Raw genomic sequence first — 6,934 nt, 5'->3', positions numbered from 1 at the left:
CTACAAGTATATTTGCTTCAATGAGATGTGCTGTATAGGGCACTATGTAGATAAATTTTATTTGGCAATCTCTTGGGTATGTTTTTACCTGCACAGAGCATATTGCTATATTTTATAGATATTACATATTTGGTGATGGATATGATATAACTTACACAGTCTGGTGACGATATGAGTTGGTCACACAAGGTTAGGCTAGTTGACTATGGAAGGAGTAATTTCATTTTGTTCTATGGTGTCACTAGGTGAGTTATGTATTTGTTAAGAAGAGTTTGGTATTTTGTTTAGGCAATTTTACCTGACACTTGGTAAAAAAATAAGGCAATACAGAGTTTTAAGCAATTTGGGTTTGTATAAGTTAATTATATGAATTACTAAAGATCTTTGGCTATAAATTACACTTTTATCATGACCAGTAAGGCGGATCTTGGTACTTGGTGATGGTGAATAAAAATTATCACTTTGAAGACAATTTAATGGGCATTCAATGTTTTCTTCTTAATAATTGCTACTCACCTGCTCTTGTAGCTGCAGGTGTCCTGTTTTGTGAAAGTAATTTAATATGCAATTTCAATTCATAACAAACAAATTGTTTAATGGGTTTTTCTGATACCTCTAAAAATGATTGTATTTTTATGTAGTTACTTTTTATGATTGTAGATCTCCTGTTTTCCTGAGGAAGCAGATTTTATTCTGCAAAACGCGTAGAAGAAATGTGTGATCACCCACATGCTGTAAGGGTTATTCCACTCAGGAGTGTGTAAAATTGTTTTAATGTGAATTGTTCCGTTTTTTTTTAATAAGATGTAATATATAAAGGCTTTTAATATTAAGATGCGGATGCTACCCTGTCACACATAGCTATCCCTTTACGCTCTATGGACACCAATTTCTGTAAGAAAAGAGAAATGTAACTGCAAGTGCAGGGCTTTTACGACTAACTCCTCCAAAACTATACCTGTCATATTGTGCTACTCTGTCCCACATAGCTGGCCACTTACTATTAGGGTGATTTCTACTTGATCCCAAATCAGTTTCCCTCTCTATCGTGGCATTTGTTTTTAGTGCGCTGAGAGCAATGAATAAAACACACGCAGCTCAAGCATGCAGTTATGTCACTTCTCAAAACTTTATTATCACATCGCTGTTTATATAGTCAGACAGCAGGGTGGAAAGCACTTAGTAGTTAGTCAATAACAAGAAACCTAATCAACAACTTCGCTGAGCAAGATGTTTCAAGGTAAGAAGCCTCAAGGTAAGGATGGAGCAAATATTGACTTACTTATAAGAAGGATCTAACTAGTTTTGACACAACTCAATTATCTGCAAAATATAGCAAAAACACAAAAACAACTTAACTTCAAGACTTAGCAAAAATACATTCCTTACATTTCCCTTCCTTTTATCCTTAAACAATGGATAACTACTTAGCCTCATACCTTTGTTCCTTTACATGCAAATAAATAGCCTCAGGTTCTTCAGCATACATAACTCGAGGAAGCTGATTGATTCTTGATTTGCATATTGACAATAACAATTATTCCAGGGAGTCATAGGTTTGACAGTTATTACAAAAGTTACACGGGTCATGAGATAAACATTTATCACTTTCAATAGCCTCAGTATCATTATAAATATTGCTAAAGACTCTAAGCAGTCTGCTGACTTGAGTAGAGACAGCAATCAAACAAGATGTTAACATATCCTAAGTACTATGCATATCAGATAGGCAAAAACTAGAACTAATATATATTTCTTTGGAAAGGCGTTCCCATATGTTACCCCGGAAATCAGTCCAGTCACTATACTCAAATCCTCGCCGGTGAATAGACAGGGTAGAGGCATTCTTTAGGTTATAGCTTGGTTTGGGACAAAGGGCAAATCTTGACGGTGATAGTGGCAAGTTGTTGTGACCCATACAAGGCAGAATATGACCATCAGGGCTCCAAAACTGCAGACAAGCATCCGGGCTGGTACTTGTGGATCAAGAAGCATCATCCTGGCTCTGGATTTTTCACTCTTGAGGCGTGTATTAAGGTGGGTCCTCCACTGGTCAGCACGGCTGTACTAGTGATGGCTTGCACGGTGACCGGGGGTCCGAAGGGCAGATCCAAGGATCTGTGCTTGTGCAGAGCTTTAATCAACACTACATCTCCGGGCTTGAATGGGTGCATCAGTTGATCTGTAGGGGGAGGAAAAGAAAAACAGATATCTACGTAGTCGCTGTTCAATTTGTCAATAAGTTTAGCTACATATTGGTCTTGGATTTGTTGGAGATCCCCGGGTAATAAAACTAAAGGGTCTTTAGCCCAGGGGGTGGGAAAAGGTCTTCCCATTAAAATTTCAAAAGGTGATAGCTTATTAACTTGGTTGGGTGTCATTCCTATTTCTGCTAGCATGGCTGGTAGGTATTGGTCCCACTTGTGAAATGTCCCTCCAGTTGCTTTTCTAAGTTTGTCTTTCAGTGTCCTATTTGTCCTTTTTACTACTCCAGCACTCTGGGGGTGATATGGGATGTGGAACTTCCATTCTGTGTTCATCATTTTTTAAATCTCCTGTGTGACTTTAGAAGTGAATGGAGTGCCATTGTCTGAGCTTATTCTTACTGGGCATCCAAATCTGGGGATGATCTCCTTGCATAGTATCTTAGCTACTGTTCTTGCATTTTATTTCCTGACTACAAAAGCTTCTACCCATCTGCTGAATCTATGTGTAACCACTAACATTATCTGACATCCATTGGAAGCCTTTGGCATGTGAGTAAAATCAATTTGTAACTCTTGAAATAGACCTTGTGGAGGTAATAAATGTTCATGTTGTCCTGTTTTCTTCCCTTGCACATTATTTTAATGCTTGTGTAATGCTCTTGTGTCCTATACAATGGATTTGAAAAACAATGAGGGGTACTGCTATCTGGGGTATCCCTACTATCCCTCCTTTTGACCAGAGTCCAGTGGAAACTAGTCAATCCTTCTTGTTCCCAAAAGTCAATGTCCTGTGAGGTGGCGAAGGACTGTAATTGTGTTAGAAGTGTGTTGGGTGTGGTAGACTGAGCAGCAGCCTTGGCATTAAAATCTGCTAGTCTGTTGTCCCTGGCATCAAAGGAACTGGAAAAAGTGTGTGCTTGACATTTGACAATGGCTTTGACTGGAGAGGTGAATGGCTTGTAAAAGTTTCGAAATGAATGTAGAGTGCTGAATGGGTTTTCCGTAAGCTGTGGTAAAACCTCTTTGCTGCCAAATGGCTCCAAAATCATGTACCACTCCAAAAGCAATCACAGTCAGTAAATATGTTTACAGCTTTTCCTGCCATAATTTCACAGGCTCTGGTGAGCGCTATCAATTCTGCAGCTTGGGCAGAGTTACCAGAGTAGGGAAGCTTCAAGGACTGTGTCTGGGAGCCGTACCACGGCATATCCAGCTGAATACGTTTTGTCAGAGGGTCAGGAACAAGACTCATCTACAAAAACATTTTCTGCTAGAGGAATGGGTGTTGTGGATAGGTCTGAATGTGGTGTTGATGTGTTGTGTATTTCAGTGATACATGAGTGTGACTCTAGCACTTCATCCTCTGGCCCTTTAAGACCTAAGAGGGCATTGAGCACAGGGACAGGACCGCTCGTAGCAGGAGCATATTTTACACTTAATCCTGCAGTGGAGGTTAGGATAACTTCATAACTGGACAACCGGTAAATTCTTAAGCAAGTGTAGTACAGCATGGGATGTGTAAAGTATCGTCTCGTGACCCAAAGTTAGAAGTGAGACACTTTCTAGAGCAATTGCACATGCCGCCAGCACACGCAAACAGGCTGGTATGCCTTGCACAGTAACAAGCAGTGTCTTAGAGACATATGCCACAGACCTTGCATATGAGCAAGCACAGCAGCCATGGTTTTACAATTCTCTCTTGCATGCAATACAAATGGTACATTAAAATTCGGCATTCCCGAAGCAGGGGCAGAGGTCAGGGATTCTGTTAACATCACATATGCTTTAGTCATTTCATCAGACCATTGAATGTTGTTAGGGGCACTGGGGGTGGTACTGGGACGGAGCTGTGAGTCCTAATACGAGCAGTCAGGGATCCAGAGTCTGCAAAAATTGATCATGTCATGAAAACTGAGCAGCTGTTTCTTTGTCTGTGGGCAAGGCAGACTGGTAATGGCATGTACACAGCTGGGAGCTAGCAGCCGGGATACTGGGGTTAAAAACATTCCCAGGAAGGTGACCTGATGCAGACAGAACTGAACCTTTTTCTGCGACACCCTTTGTCCCCCTTTTCCAGAAAACACAACAATGACACCGTGTCCCTCTGTCATGCCTCCTGAGAGGGGCTACTGTACATAACAATAAATCATCAACATATTGTGTTAGCGTGGAACCATGCTGCGGCTGCCAGTTGGCAACCACCTGCTGGAGAGCAATTGAGAAGACTGCCAGGGACTCAGCAAAGCCCTGGGGAAAGGGGCACCAGGTATATTGATGTCCCTTGAAAATAAAATCCATAAGGGGCTGAGTCTCGGGTGACAATGGTATTGAGAAAAATGCATTGGCCAAATCAACAACACTATAAAATTGGGTCTCGGGCAGTACTGCTGCAAGGATGGTAGTAAGATCTGACATGACCGGTGTTAGGGGTGTGATCAGCTCATTGATGGCTCTGAGATCCTGTGTAAAGTGGTATGAGCCATCTGGCTTTTTGACAGGATTTACTGGAGTATTGTAAGGAGAGCAAGTTCTCTTAAGTATACCTTGTTGGCAAAAAGATTGAATCATGGGTGCTAAGGAATCTTCCTTGCCTTTAGTTAAAGGGTACCGCTTTTGGTATATTGGTGTATATGGTTTTGTAAGTGCTGTATATGGGGTGCAGTCCAGGAATCCCACGTCATATGGTCCGGTGGACCATGTGCTGTTGGAGACCGAAAAATCCAATAAAGGCAATTGCAAAGTTGTACTGACATTAATCCCCCCTTTGGGTCAACAAAAAGTGACATTCCCAGAGATCCCATCAGGTCTCTTCCTAACAAGGTAACTGGACAGCTAGGTAATACCTTGAATGAGTGATGAGTAATGTATTCTCCATGTTCAGTACATATGGGGATATGAGGTGTGCGTCTTGTAGGGGTGATGACTATTCCCAGAGAGCCCACCAGATGTAGATGGACCTGCCCAGGAACGTAGGACAGAACAAGTCACTCCTGTGTCCACTAAGAAATCCGTCAGGAATTGTCCTACTTTTAATGTGATTGTTGGGTTTTCATCAGCCTGGTCAGAGATCTGTAACATAGTGGTGGTGGAGTCCCTGTATATGGGGCTTGGACGACTTAGGCAGCTCAAAACATCTTGCAGCATCCTTTGTCAATAACTGGGAAAAAAATGTTTGGGGCATCTAAAGTGCTCCAGTTGTCAATAATCATTTTGGCAGTGCGCCCATATTCAGAAATTGGTCCATTAATCAGTGACTGAGTAAATACTATATTTAGATCTCCTCCTAATCCTAAACCTAGCATAATCACTCACAGTTTCTCCTGGCTTTTGCTTGCATGCTAATGCAGTGGCCATGGATTTCCTATTTTTCAGTCTGTAACTCTTCCCATAATGTTTTATAGTATGCTTCGGTTATGATGGGAAAGTCATTTACACTTGTTTGTTCAGGAGTTGGGATGGCCAGGGTGGGTATGTTGGTTCATTGGAAAGGCGCATCCCCAATATACAACTGATATGAAATTTAGAGAAGGATCCCTCAAGTGGGAATGGATCAGGACATTTTAGGTTCTCCGTTTAATTTTTCAGGTGAGATGTAAAAAGGGTCAGTGTAATCTCCTGCTCTACGGTTAACAAAATCAACAAGAGTTTACCCGGAAACATTATAGGGGGCATCCCTGTTGTCGGGTTTCTGGGGCACTTTTATGTCTCTTTACATGATTCTTATAGGGGTCTTTGGGATCCTCTGGGTTATTCCCCTTACCTTGGGAATTTCCCATAGTTGCAGTATAAATTACAGTATAAATATCAGTTGGTTGTACACAGTTATTGTTAGTTCAGTTGGTAGCTGCAGTGTTCGCTGACATCCTGTTCCCAGGACTGCTTACCAAAACGCAGCTTAGATCACATTACTGCTTGCTCAAGGCAACCACAGCAGTGAGGATTGACCCAACCTCACCTTGGCAACCAGATTAGTACACAAACTTATCTTATATACAATATTTCTTACACTTCTATATCATGCAACAAAATTCTTATACCCTATAAAATTAAAACAGAGGCTACGATTGTGGGCAGAGGTGCACAAATTCAATAAAAGTTTTCCCAAATCTTCCTAAGGACCCAGCCCTTCAATTAGAGAGTATACACTGCCACAGTGCTTAGGTTCGTAAGATATCTACAGGGACCCAGGGGAGGGCAGAGGTAGAAAAGAAAATTTCCACTTACCTGATCCTGGTCCTTTTAAGGTAGGCAAATATACCCCTTCTGATGTCAAATTGTTAAGGGGATTTCTACTTGATCCCAGATTAGTTTTCCTCTTTATCGTGGCTCTTGTTTTCAGCACGCTGGGAGCAATGAATAACACACACATAGCTCAAGCATGCAGTTATATCACTTCTCAAAACTTGATTATCACATCGCAGTTTATATAGTGAGACAGCAGGGTGGAAGGCACTTAGTAGTTAGTCAATAACAAGAAACTTAATCAACAAATTCGCTAAGCAAGATGTTTCAAGGTAAGGATGGAGCAAATATTGACTTACTGATGAGGATATAACTAGTTTCAACACAACTCAATTATCTGCAAAATACACAAACAACGTAACTTCAAGACTCAGCAAAATTACATTCCTTACACTTAAGCTGCGTACACACGGCAAATTTTTCTCGCCCGATAATCGGTATCGGCCAATTATCGGGCGAAAATCTGCCGTGTGTACAGTCGGTCG

This window comes from Pyxicephalus adspersus, chromosome 1 (genome assembly GCF_032062135.1).
Source record: "Pyxicephalus adspersus chromosome 1, UCB_Pads_2.0, whole genome shotgun sequence".
Classification (NCBI taxonomy): Eukaryota; Metazoa; Chordata; class Amphibia; order Anura; family Pyxicephalidae; genus Pyxicephalus; species Pyxicephalus adspersus.
This window is presented reverse-complemented; position numbering follows the sequence as displayed.